The following is a 13,578-nucleotide window of genomic DNA, read 5'->3' on the forward strand; positions in this document are numbered from 1 at the left end:
GAGAGAGAGAGAGAGAGAGAGAGAGAGAGAGAGAGAGAGAGAGAGAGAGAGTGTATGAAGAACAATGACATTAAATCCCTAAGCAGAGCCATGTATCTCCAGGAGGACAGATGGATATTTCCATCTCTGGGGTTCATAGCCTGGCCTTTCTGTCATTTCCAGTAAAAGGATGAAAAGGTCAAAGCGAAGGTCCCTCCCTGAACACTGGTCCTGTTTCCATTCTGTAAAGTCAAGTAAGAACTAGATACATTGTTTGGTTATAAATTCTGCAGTAGAGATGAGATCTGAGTTTCTCATAGCCTGTGCTGGGGTCTAAACAGCTGAGTTCTCCATCAAGCCCCCAGTCCTCAACATTTGGAACAAGAAGCTGTCCTCTCTGTCTTTTAGTTATCAGTCTTACTGCCTTTAATTGAAGGTGCCAGGGATTAGAAGCTCTACCTTAACCTCTTCAATTTAGAATTTGTTCCTCAATGGATGTCACAACCAATTTAGCCCTAGGCAGAGTAGGCTGGCTTCCAAGCAGTGAGATTTGCATGGCCCTGTCACTCCTCCAAGTTCTTCTCTGTGACTCTTGCCTTATTGGCCACTCCCTTCTCCTTGATTCTCTTATTTCTCTAAGTTTTCATGATTCTACTCTCTCCTGGTTCTCCTTCCTCCTGTCTGGCCTCTCCTTCTCTGGCTCTTTAGCTGGATCTTCATCCATGTCACACCCACTAACTCTGGGGGGTCCTGCAAGGCTCTAGGCTGGCCTCTCTTCTCTTCCCTTTTCTCTCTGTGCTCTTTCACTTGGTGATCTCATCAGCTCCCATGGATTCAATCATCATCTCTATGAAGATGACTTGCAGATCTATTGATGCAGCCCTAACCTCTCTCCTGACTTCCAGTCTCTCATCACCAACTCCCTAATGACATTCTCAAACTGATTGTCCCATAGAAATCTTAAACTCAAAGTATCCCAAACTGAACTTATTATCTTCACTCCCAACTCCATGCCCTCAACTCTCTTCTTTTCCTGATTTCTCCATTACTATCAAGGGGACCGTCATCAATCCAGGCCTATGGGCTTGCAAATTAGGTATTGTCTTTGACTGTCATTCCACTTACCTCCCCAATATAAAATCCTTGTCATATCCTATCATTTCTACCTTTATAATATCTCTTTTTATACCTCTCTCTTCTGCCACTGCCACCATCCTGGTTCATACTCTCATTACTTTGCAGCTGGACTATTGCAGGAGCTTGCTGGTTTATCTCCCTGCTTCATCTCTTCTCACTCCAGTCCATTCTCCATTCAAAATTGATCTTCCTAGAGCACAGGGATGACCAAATCTCCACTTCCAACATTCCATAAACTCCATGGTTCCCTGTTATCCCAAGAATCAAATAGAAATTTCTCTCTTGGCTTTTAAGGCTCTTTTTAATTTGGCCCCTTTCCACATTTCCAGTCTTCTTATACCTTACTCCCTTCTATGTATTTCACGATCCAGTGACACTGGCCTCCTTGCTAATTCTCAGACACTACCCTCCATTTCCTGACTCTGGGCATTTGCACTGGCTGTCCTCCATGCCTGGAAAGCTCTCGCTCCTCATCTCTGCCTCCTGAATTTCCTGGCTTCCTTCAAATCTCAGATAAATTTCCACCTTCTTCAAGAAGCTTTTTGCAACCTTCCTTAATCTTTGTGTCTTTCCTCCGAGACTATCAAAATTTTCCCCCTGAATACATCTTGTTGATACATAGTAGTGTCTATGTTGTTTTCTCCATTAGATTTGAGATCCTTGAGATCAAAGGCTGCTTTGTCCCCCTTTCTTTGTATCCCCAGTGTTTATCACAGTGCCTGGCACATACTAGGTGTTTAATAAATGTTAGGTGACATGACTTGACTTGAGGCAGATCAAACAGCATCTAAAGTTCTGCTATTATTGATGAATTCACTAATAGTTAATAGCTTCCTCATCCACTGATCAGTATTGAAAAAACTAGATCTCTTATCTAAGAGGTACAAGGTAAATCTCTAACATTTCAGGGAGCTGGAGTTTTCTTGATCTTGTTTTCCTTCTCAGCATTAGGGATGAGAATGTTAGAAGAACATTGAAAGAGATGGATAAAGAGGGAAGAAAGGAAGTCAAAAGTAGTGTGAGGTGACAGAGTTAGGTCTTGGTACCATTACTGCTTTCATTTGTGTGAAACGCTGACCTTGTCCTGGATCTCATCCCAGACATTCCTGGCCAACACAAGCCGAACGTTAGAAAATCAACAACATTGCTATTTGCACACATTTTTTTTTTCTATGAGGAAGTTGGCGGTCAGGGCTCCAGGAACAGCCATAAGACAGGCTTCTCCAATATACTCTCCCTGCTTCCCATCCTCAACTCTGAATTGCCAAGTGTCTATAGGGGGTTAAAATTGGGGATCACCAAGGGTTCATTTTCCTCAGTCATAGAATTTGGGCAATAATATTTGCATTGCCTACTTTATAGAGTTGTTCTGGGCAATATAATTTGTAAAGCTTTTTTTCTTTTCTTTTTAAATTTTAATTTTTTGAAATAATTTTTATTGATGTTTTCTGCTACATTCAACACCATGGTTATTTGCAACGTCCTTCTTCCCTTCCCAGAGAGACATCCCATTTGACAAACAATATTTCTTTAAAGAGGAAAAAAGCAGCACAACTGACAGGTACATTGAAAAAAATCTGAAAGCATATACAATGTATAACACCTGTGGACCTCCTACCTCCATAGAGGGTATGTTGAGGCTGTTACTTATCACACCTTTTTATTAGAATCATGGTTGTTATTTGTAGTTTTGTTATATTAACTTCTTTTTGGTATTCAGTTTCATTTACATTGTTGTAGATAAGTGCATTTTGGGGGGCTCTGTTTACTCCATATTGTATCATTTCATAGAGATCTTTATGTGCTTCTCCCTATTCATCACACATATAATTTCTTACAGCACAGTAATACTCCATTGTATTCATGTACCATAATTTTTAATTGATCAGTGGGCATCTATTTTGTTTCTACTCCTTTGCTATCACAAAAAGTGCTGCTGTGAATATTTTGGTGAATATTTTTTTTCTTAATCACTTTGTTTGAATAATTCCAAATTGCTTTCCAAAATGGTTATGCGATTTCACTGCTCCACCAATAATGTATGAGTGTGCTTATTAGTCCACAATCCCTCCAATATTGAATATTGGCATTTTTAGTCATCTTTGCCAATTTTCAGGATGTAAGGTGAAACCTGAGGATTGTTTTGGTTTCCATTTCCCATATTATTAGTGCTTTGAGCACTTTTTCATATGGTTGTGAATATTTTGCAATTTTTTCATTGTAAAACTTAATTCTCTATATAGATGTGAATTATTGTCCTTAGGAAGAACTGACACTCTTGGTTCTATAAGACTTATTAACTCATTCACTGAGGCCTGTATTCAACTTTCCCCAAAGGAAGGAGCTGTGTAGGAATGTATAAGGGAGGGTGATATAGAATATAGTTAGGAAAGAGTTGAGACAGCATCTCTTTCCCTGGGGAATTTAAGAAGAGAAAATGGCCCCATAATCCTCTGTACATTTAGGAGGATAGGATGGTATCCTGGGCATCAGAAATTTCAGGAGGATACAGAGGTGGCCTCGAGTATATGCAGGCTACTGGGGATGGAGGGAAGGACACATACCCAGGATTTGTGATGTAGGAGAAAGTCTATCAGATTTTGTGACAGGGGACCTAAGTTTGAATTCTGATTTTGCCATTATTAGCTATATGACTTGGACAAGTTACTCTGTCTCTCATACTCAGATTCCTTCTCTATAAAACCAGGAATTTGTACTGATTTTTGTGGCGCTTTCCAAATCTAAACCTATAACGCTATGACTTATGGACTGTCTCCTCTGAAGAGGGATTTAAGTTTTGGAAACAGTTAAAAGCCTTCCAGAGCCAAGGGTGATAAGTAAAGCCAGAAGGTGTAGCTAGGGGACAACAGTTTTGGTCAGAAAGGTGGTGTTACTCCAAGATCATGAGCCTGGTTTTCTCAGGTGAGCTTTAAACAGGCTCAGGAGGATATTCACAGAATCATGCAACCTTAGATCTTCAATAGACCTTAAAGATAGTGGGGATCCAACCCCTTCCTTTTTTGTTTCAGGCCCAGAGAAGGGAAGAACATCTTTTACTCATGATGATCTCACACATATTCAGGATCACATAGCTAGTCAAGAGAAAGAGCCATGTTTGGAGCCAAGGTCTCCTGATTCCTGGTTATGTGATCATTCTACAACACCATAATGGCTCCCCACCAAGAATTCAGGAGAATGAAAGGTCATCAGACATGTTAACTTTCCATTCCTTCAAGTTCTCCCTATTGTATCCCACAGAGTTCAGAGCATTGGCTCCTTAAAAAAAATGCTTAATAGTATTTTATTTTTCCAATTACATATAAAGACAATTTTCAATGTTCATTTTTTGACACATTTTGAGTTCCAAATTTTTCTCCCTCCTTTCCTCCTTTCCACCCTCCTCAAAATGGTAAGCGATCTGATATAGGTTATACATGTGCAGTAATGTAAACATATTTCCATATTAGGCATGTTGTGAAAGAAGAAACAGAATAAACAGGGGAAAAAAAACACAAATCCCCCCCTCCCCAGTGCAAATAGTGTGCTTCAATCAGCCTTCAGACTGCATAGTTATTTTTCTGGATATCGTTAGCATTTTCCATTATGAGTCTTTTGGAATTGTCTTGGATCATGGTATTGCCGAGGATAGCTAAGTCTATCATAGTTGATCATCACACAGTGTTGCTGTTACTGTGTACAATGTTCTGGTTCTGAAGAGCTTTTGCTCTTGAGTCAGAGAACTTGAGTTCAAATCCTCATTCTCATATCCATAATCTGTGTGACTTTGTCTAAATCACTTTACCTCAGTTTTTTTCATTTATAAAATGAGTGTATTGGACAAGGATGATTTTTGAGATCCCTTCTTGTTCTAGCTCCAAGATCCTATGATCCTATGACCCTTTCTGAGAGGAGGGGAGTTCCAAAAATGCTCTGTGGAAAAATAGTACAGTTTGAATATGTGTCATTCGAACCACAATATAGTTGTCCAAGGAGTGCATTCTGGGGAATTACAGTCAGGAAAGTGAAGGTAAAAATGATAAAAGGAGAACTTGAGAATGATTGTGAAGCTGTGAGCCTGGGTGACTGGGAGGATGGTGGCATCCCAGATGGTAATCGAGAAGTGGTGAAGAGTGGAGGATTTGGGGAAAGATAATGAGTTCTGTTTTGGACATGGTGAGTTGAAGGAGTTGGTGACACAAGATGGGAGCTCAGGAGAAATGTTAGATTTATACACATAGATCTGGGAGTACAGGAAGAAGAGGAGAGGGTACAGGACAAAGCCTTTGGGCATACTCACAGTTTGTAGGTATGATATGTAAGAAGACAGCTAAAGAGATTGAGAAAGGTTTGTCAGGTAGCAGGAGATGATACATTTCATCTCCTCTGAGCCCTATTATCATCAGGGATCACATAAAGGAAGTCTAATTTAGAAGGAATGAGGTAATTCTGTTAAGTCTTGAGGATCTTAAAAGAGGAATGAAAAGAGACGGGTGGGGGAGGGAAAGGAAAACAAAGATGAAGGGGTGAGGGGAGCAACTGACACTTGAATCTTACTGTTATCTGAAGGAGGCAAGAATACAAACACAGTTAGGTATAGAACTTTATTTCACTCAGAAGGGAAATAGGAAGGAAAGGAGAGAAGAGAGAAATTAGAGGTAGAGTAGATTGAGTCAGATTAGTCCTAACCAAGCAAACTATCAAAAAATGTACAAAAATCTTTATAGCAGTTCTTTTGGTGGTGGCAAAGAATTTGAAGTCAAGCAGATGCTTATCAATTGGGGAATGGCTGAACAATACCAGTGATGTAGTACAATTGTACTATAAGAAATGATGAAGGAGATGGTTTCAGAGAAACTGTGAAAGACTTATATGAACTGATGCAAAGTGAAGTGAGTAGAACAAGGAGAATGATTTCTACTTTGACAACAATGTTGTAAAGACAAATGCATTTGAAAGACTTCAGAATTCTGATCAATGCAATGACCAACCACTATTGAAGAGGACTAATGATGAAATATGCTACTCACTTCTTGATAAAGAGGTGAAAGACTTAGAGTACAGATTGAGGTATATATATATATATATAATTTATATTTTTTTGTTTCAGACATGGCCAATACAAAAAATTGTTTTAATTCTTTGAACATGTTTGCTACAGTGATTTTGCTTTTCTTTCATCTTTCCTTTCTCCTTTCCTTCCTTCCACTCATAAAACAAGTTTACTTAAGGCATTATAATACAAGGAAACGGCCCATTTCCAAATCCTTAGGAATTTCCTTTGCTTTCATTTTCATTTGGGTATCTGGGTAAAGGATATTTTTCGGTATATTTGGGTAAGTGGGAGATTTTTTTTCTTAATTGAAAGGCAAAAATTAATTTAAAAAAGAAAAGACTAACAATATGGACAGAACAGTTGATTATTTTATTTTAAAAAATCCTAAACCAATAAATAAATCTAAACCAATAAAAAAATTAAAAAAAGAATTGATCAGAACAGATGAAGAAGAAATAAAGGAAAGTACCACAAACTATTTTGTTGAAATATTTGACTGGTTGAAACATTCATATTGCAAAAAAAACCTAACAACTTAAAAGAAATAGATGAATGTTTCCAAAAAAAATAATAGATTAACAGAAAAAGAAATAAGAGACATTAAGCAATGCCATCTCACAACAAGAAATTCAATGAGCTATAAATGAAGTCCAGAAGAAAAAAATCCAGGATCAGATGGTTTTGTTTATTATTTTTTAAAAATTGTTTTTATTTTCATTTCCGAATTTTCTCCCTTCTTACAGTCCCCCCACCCCAGTCAGGAAATATACGTATTATATATACGAAGTGATGCAAAACATATTTCCATATCAACTATATTTTGAAAGAAAAAAGCAAAAAAAAAAGGAGAAAAAATGTACAGATAGTTCTCGCTTTAGTAAGTGGAACGCAGAAGTATACTTGAAGCGATTTTTAAGTGATGTGAATTTGTCGGCTGACCCGGGGAAGGGAGGGAGATAGATAGGAAAAGGGGCCTCTAACCTGTGGAGGGAGGGGGCTGGTGCACGGTTCAAGGACACGTGGGGGCCTGGAACAGAGAAGCAAGAGCAAGAGAGTCTGGGGCCAGCCATGTGGAGGCAGGAACCAAGAGGAAGAACATGCGGGACGGACAGGAAGAGGAGGGGAAAGGTCTCCTCTCTCCCTAACGACTCAAGTCAAATTGCTGTTCCAGAGGCGGTGGTGGTGGTCTCTGTGCCTCTGTTTTTCTGCTTATACTTAGAGGGTTGTTTGTTTGGTTGTCGGTTTGTTTTTGGTGGAGAGGTGGGAGGCTAGGGAGCATGGAACCCATGTGAAGGGCAGGAGCTGGGAGAGAAACAGGCAGACAGACACTGACAGACAGACAGCAAGAGACAGAGAGAGACAGTAAGAGAAAGACAGAGAGAGGGAGAGAGAGAGCAATTTACTTTTCAGTAAAGCTAACTAGATACATCTTTTCTCTATCTCCTCTACCTAATGATATACATTCTCTTTAACAAGCACACTTCTTTTTTCTTTGTTTAACCAACTGAACTCCAGTTGTCCCTTCCACATTGAAGGGATTACTAGCACAGTGGCCCCTGTGGTCTAGAATATCAGCTTAAAATTTTTTGGCCTTCCCTTCTTTTTTTTTATGAGTGTTTTTTTTTTTATTAATTTATTTTTAGTTTTCAACAATCACTTCCAAAAGCTTTTGAGTTTTAAATTTTTCTCCCCTTCCTTTCCCGCCTCCCTCCCCAAGACATCATGCAATCTGATATAGGCTCTACATATACATTCCCATTAAACATATTTTCACATTAGTCATATTGTAAAGAAGAATTAGAACCAATAGGAGGAACCACAAGAAAGAAGAAACAAAACAAAACAAAAGAGAAATAAAGAGCAAATAGTATGCTTCAATCTGCATTCAAACTCCATAGTTCGTTCTCTATGTAGATAGTATTTTCCATCATGAGGCATTTGGAGATGTCTGAGAAGGGTTAAGTTTATCAATATCAGTCATCACACAATGTGGCTGTTATTGTGTACAATGTTCTCCTGGTTCTGCTCACTTCACTCAGCATCAGACCATACAAGTCCTTCTAGGTTTTTTTCTGAAGTCAGCCTGTTCATCATTTCTTATAGCCCAATAGTATTCCATTACATTTATATAACACAACTTGTTCAGCTATTCCCCACTTGATGGGAATCCACTCAATTTCCAGTTCTTTGCCACCACAGAAGGAGATGCTATAAATATTTGTTGTACATGTGGGTCCTTTTCCCATTTTTATGATCTCTTTGGGATGCAGCCCTAGAAGTGGTATTACTGGGTCAAAGGGTATGCACATTTTTATATTCCTTTGGGCATAGTTCCAAATTGCTGTCCAAAATGGTTGGATCAGTTCACAACTCCACCAACAATCAATTAGTGTTCCAATTTTTCCACATCTTCTCCAACATTTTTCATTTTCCTGTTTTGTCATGTTGGCCAATCTAATAGGTATGATATGGTCCCTCATAGTTGTTTTAATGTGCATTTCTCTAATCAATAATAATTTAGAGCATTTTTTTCATGATTGTAGATGGCTTTAATTTCTTCATGTGAAAACCACCTGCTTATATCCTTTGACCATTTATCAACTGGGGAATGACTTGTATTTTTATAAATTTGACTTAGTTTTCTATATGTTTTACAAATGAGTTGACCCTCCCTTCATATCAGAGAAGTCTGAACATTTTCTTTTCCTTTATGGGGTATTTCAGTACCTTATTGTAAAATTTGGGTTAAGTATTTGGTCAGAGGGTCTGTGTTGTCTGCTGGCCTTTGTGTGTCATCTGCAGCTTTTGCAAAACTCCCCAAAATTCCCATTTAATTTCTTATGCCAACCCACAATATATTGAAACTGTAATGAGGAAATTCATGATGTGGAATGGGTAACTGTATAATCACCAGCCATCTTTTTTTTTTGTCGAATGTGCTATGTAAATACCACTAGCTGAATTGTGAATGACATACATTCCCATCAACTACTGGTGAGATAAGTCACACTCTAAGTGTAATATAACCTATTTCTCTTATTTTTGCTGCCTTATTGTCATTAGCTAGTCAAAACAATAGAAAATTCATGTTATGAAAAGCAAGTGAAAGAACATTGCTTATAATGGTCAAGAGACCACAGAGAAGTGTTCTGAATTTGGAAAGAGGATTATGATAAAAGAAAATAGGCTTAGTCTATTTACCAGGAATGGCAAATTTCCAACAGAGGGAAAATGTATATTGAGGGGTGTCTGGGAATGCCCAGATCATCCAATATGGAGGCACTCTTTGTTATCTACAATGTAGGTGGGAATAGCCTCCTTTGATTGGCTGTGCAGGTGGAAAAGGCTCTGACTTAAAAATTGGTCAGGCTGAAACACCCTCTCTTTTTCCTGCATGCTGTTTCCTGCTCACTCTTTCCTACTGTGTCCAAAGGGTGAAGATCATAGTTAACTTACAGCATGAGTGCCATGAACTGAAGTGTGAGAGGGAAGGACTTTCATCCTTCCTCCATCTCTCTTTTATTCTGTCTTAGAAAAATGGGATGGGGTTGAGAGGTCTTTGTTTCTGGTCTGCTCCATTTGTCCTTCTTAATTTTAGGTGCTTAAGGTGACCCTGACTGGACTTGGGAGTTTGAGCCATGATGAGCTTAGAGGCAAGATTCCAGGTAGGATGTTGTAGCCATCCAGTTCAGAAGAGAATCCTTGAAATGCCATAGTGTCAGGGACTGGAACCCAAAGTGTGTGTGGGACTTGGCTCTTGGGATGGGGCACAATAGGAATGGAGCTAAGTTATGTATCTAATCACCTTCCTTTCCATAGTGTTTTAGGTGGTACAGAGTGGAAGGATGTGTGTGTGAAGATTGTGTTCCTCCTGTTTGGGCAAGATGCCTGAACATTCATGATTATACATTTTGATGTAAATATTTCTTTATAAATGCTAATTGAACTCAGTGGCTAAATGGAACTGGTGCTCAGGGGACCCTTATATACTTGGAGGGAACACCAAACCCCAAATGGTTGGAGCCATTTGCAGACAGCCTAGATACCCCTAACTCTCTTACTGGAGAACCTGGGGGAGAGGTCAAATGTAACATACCTGGCCTTTAGGGCAGTGAGGGTCTGGGTAATCTGTCTTATATCAAAATGTCTTTAATTCCCCAGGTTCCACCTGCAATTTCAGGACTTTCTAAACACCATACCCTGTGTTCTTGTTCCTCTCTTCTCTCCTATCTATGAAGACTTTGGAAGAATTGAACTAAACTAGGGTTGTTGGATACCTTCTTTTTCTTTACATGCAACCATGTGGAGGCACAAAGGTATCTTTCTTCACATTTGTTTGTGCCTGTGTCTTATATATGTGTGCATTTGTGTGGGTGGGAAAGAGCTGGGTAACTGAGGTTGCAGATTTGACTTGGTTGGGGAAGGACAGGTTTTTCTAAAGAAATTTCCCTCCCTGGATACCAGGAATGGCCACTTCATCCTCTGTCCAAGGTCCTCCCCTCCCAGCAGTTCCTTCAGTAAAGACACACAGCAGGTTTGGTGCTCTGATTTAATAGTTTAGATTGATATAAATTTTTTAAAATGATTTCCTTTAAGGAATCCTTTTAAAGAATGATTCCTACAGGTTCATTTCTTCCTGCCTCTCAAAAGATAGAAAGTTTGTTGACAATATCTAGAAAAAAAATAAATGGAATGACATCTTGGCTTTGATATGAACCTGAGGTACCTAGGGCCACCTGGGTCGACCCAGACCTTCACTTTCACTAAATCCAAGCACTGTTTTGTACCACACTGAGCCCAGGTATGGGGACGGAGGGTTACAGCTGTTGCCAGAATGATGCAGGTTGGACATACTAGGGGATGAGGGACCTGTCCTCCTGCTCTGCAGGTTAAACTACAGAAAGGGAATAGAATCATTTTAGAACTGTAAGGGACCTGGTCTACTTGCAGTTCCTCACCCACGTTTCTCCATCTCCCATCTCTTGGCCTCTGCATTGACCACCTTCCATGCCTAGAAAACTCTGTCCTCTTCCCGGCTTCCTTCTGGACTCAGTTCAAATCCCACCTCTGCAAGAGGCCTTACCTGGTCTTCTCAGTTCCCTATCCTTTCCAGAATACTTTCATGTAATTTTCTATATATCTTGTATTTATCTAGATCTGTATATGTTATTTCCCCCATTAGAATATATGCTTCCTAAGGGCAGGGACTCTGGTTTTGTTGATTGTTTTCACCTTTCATTACATTTCCAGTGCTTAGCCCAGTGCCTGACATATAAGACCTGCTTAACAAATGCTTGTTGACTGACTGACTAACCTTGGGGATGTCTGAAAGCTAATGTTATGCATTGACCAAGAAAGAAAAGGCTTAACTATCCTCACCCTCAGAAATAGGTTTAAACCTTTTGCTTGGGTTTGGAGAATGGACTATTTATTTTAGGGGATAGAGATGAGGGTTACAAGCTTGAGAAGGAAATCATGTAGGGGTTCATTCTGGGGCCTATCTTTGTATATACTCACCCTTAACATTTTGAATTACTTCTGTAAAGCCTCCAAAAAGTATTGAACCTGAAAATTAGTTGATGCTGTGTTAGTAGAGCTGCCCATTCATGGATGAGAGAAGTTCCCAATTCTTTCTCCCCAACATCTCACCTCCATGAGGATCCCCTGAAGCATGATCTCTTTAAGGTGTGCAAATACAAGTGCTCACTATAGGTTCCTCCCCATCCATTTTTTTAAGATGAGGAAACTGAGACTCAGAGAAATTAAATGACTTCCCTAAGTTCATTCAACTAATAAGTGTGAAATTTAAAAACAGATTTCCTGACTCCAAATGGAGTGAACAGGCTGCCTCTTTCTCCGAAGACATGCCCCAGACATAAGTCAACAAAGGATCAGAAATTTCTCAAAGTACTGCTGCCCTATCCCACCCACAGAAAGCCTGCATGATGATGTATAGGCCTATACCCAGAGACAAATGAACAAGGGACACCAGCTGGACACAGAGCTAGATACTGACGTTTAGGGGTAGATTTTGTTGATTGTTGGGCAGTTGAAGCTGTTGCTGGAGAGGCTGTAGCAGTCTGTGGGACTGTTGTCTCTGCTGAGCCTGTTGTCTCTGCTGAGCCTGTTGACTGTGCTGGGGCCGTGTTCCCTTGGCCTGGTGTAGCAGAATTCTGTCCAGCTGCAGAGTTAATTTTTAAACTTTGAAGTATTCAAATACTCTCAATCTTGAGGTGGGGAGTGAAAGGGGTCAGAGCTGTAGCCAGACTGTAAAGGGTACTAAAGGGCCTCTCCCTAGGGCCTGACTTTTGAGGGGCTTCTCCAAGAGAGGGAACTCCTTGGACAGAGCGCCAGCCTGTCCTAGGGAAAGACTTGTCTCCTTTGTAGGAAAGGGGAGTGCAGGCATACCTCAATGATATTTCAGGTTCAGGTTAAGACCAGCGAAATAAAGTAAGTATTGCAGTACAGTGAGTCACATAAATTTTTTGATTTCCCATCGCATATAAGTTATATTTAAACTTTACTGTACTCTATTAAGTCTAAAAAAACAATGTACATACTTTAATTAAAATTTTTGTTGTTCTGTCATTTTTTAGTTTTATCTGACTCTTTGTGAACTCATTTGGGGTTTTCTTGGCAAAGACATTGGAGTGGTTTGCCATTTCTTTCTCTAGCTCATTGTATAGATGAGGAAACTAAGGCAAACAAGTTTAAGTGACTTGCCTGGGGTCACACAGCTAGAGTCTGAAGTCAGATTTGAAATCAGGAAGATGAGACTTCCTGACTCTAAGCTTGGCACTCTATCCACTGCACCACCTAGCCGCCACATTAAAAATATATATACATATATATGTCTGTATGTATAATTGCTAAAAAAAAATATTAACCATCTTCTGAACCTTCTTTTTTTGTGGGAGGAGGGTCTTGCCTCCATGTTGATGGCTGCTGATTGATCAGGGTAGTGGTTGCTGAAAGTTGGGGTGGTTGTGGTAATTTTTAAAATAAGGTAACAATGAATTTTGCACATTGATTGACTCTTCCTTTCACTTGACCACTTGGAGGCCATTGTAGAGTTATTGATTGGCCTAATTTCAATATTGTTGTGTCTCAGGGAATAGAGAGGCCCAAGGTGAAGAAGAGAAATTGGGAACAGTCTGCTGATGGAAAAGTCAGAACATATACAAAATTTAGTGATTAATTTCACTGTCTTAGGTGGGTGGCTCCCCAAAGCAATTGCAATAGTAACATCAAAGATCACTGATCACAGATCACCATAAGAGATATTGTATTAATGAAAGAATTTTTTTTAAATATTGTGAGAATTGCCAAAATGTGACATAGAGATATGATGTGAACACGTACTATTGGAAAAAAATGACACTGATAGACTTGCTCGATGAAGAGTTGCC

The sequence above is a fragment of the Vombatus ursinus genome, unplaced genomic scaffold (genome assembly GCF_900497805.2).
Source record: "Vombatus ursinus unplaced genomic scaffold, bare-nosed wombat genome assembly UNPS02012709.1, whole genome shotgun sequence".
NCBI classification, from domain to species: domain Eukaryota; kingdom Metazoa; phylum Chordata; class Mammalia; order Diprotodontia; family Vombatidae; genus Vombatus; species Vombatus ursinus.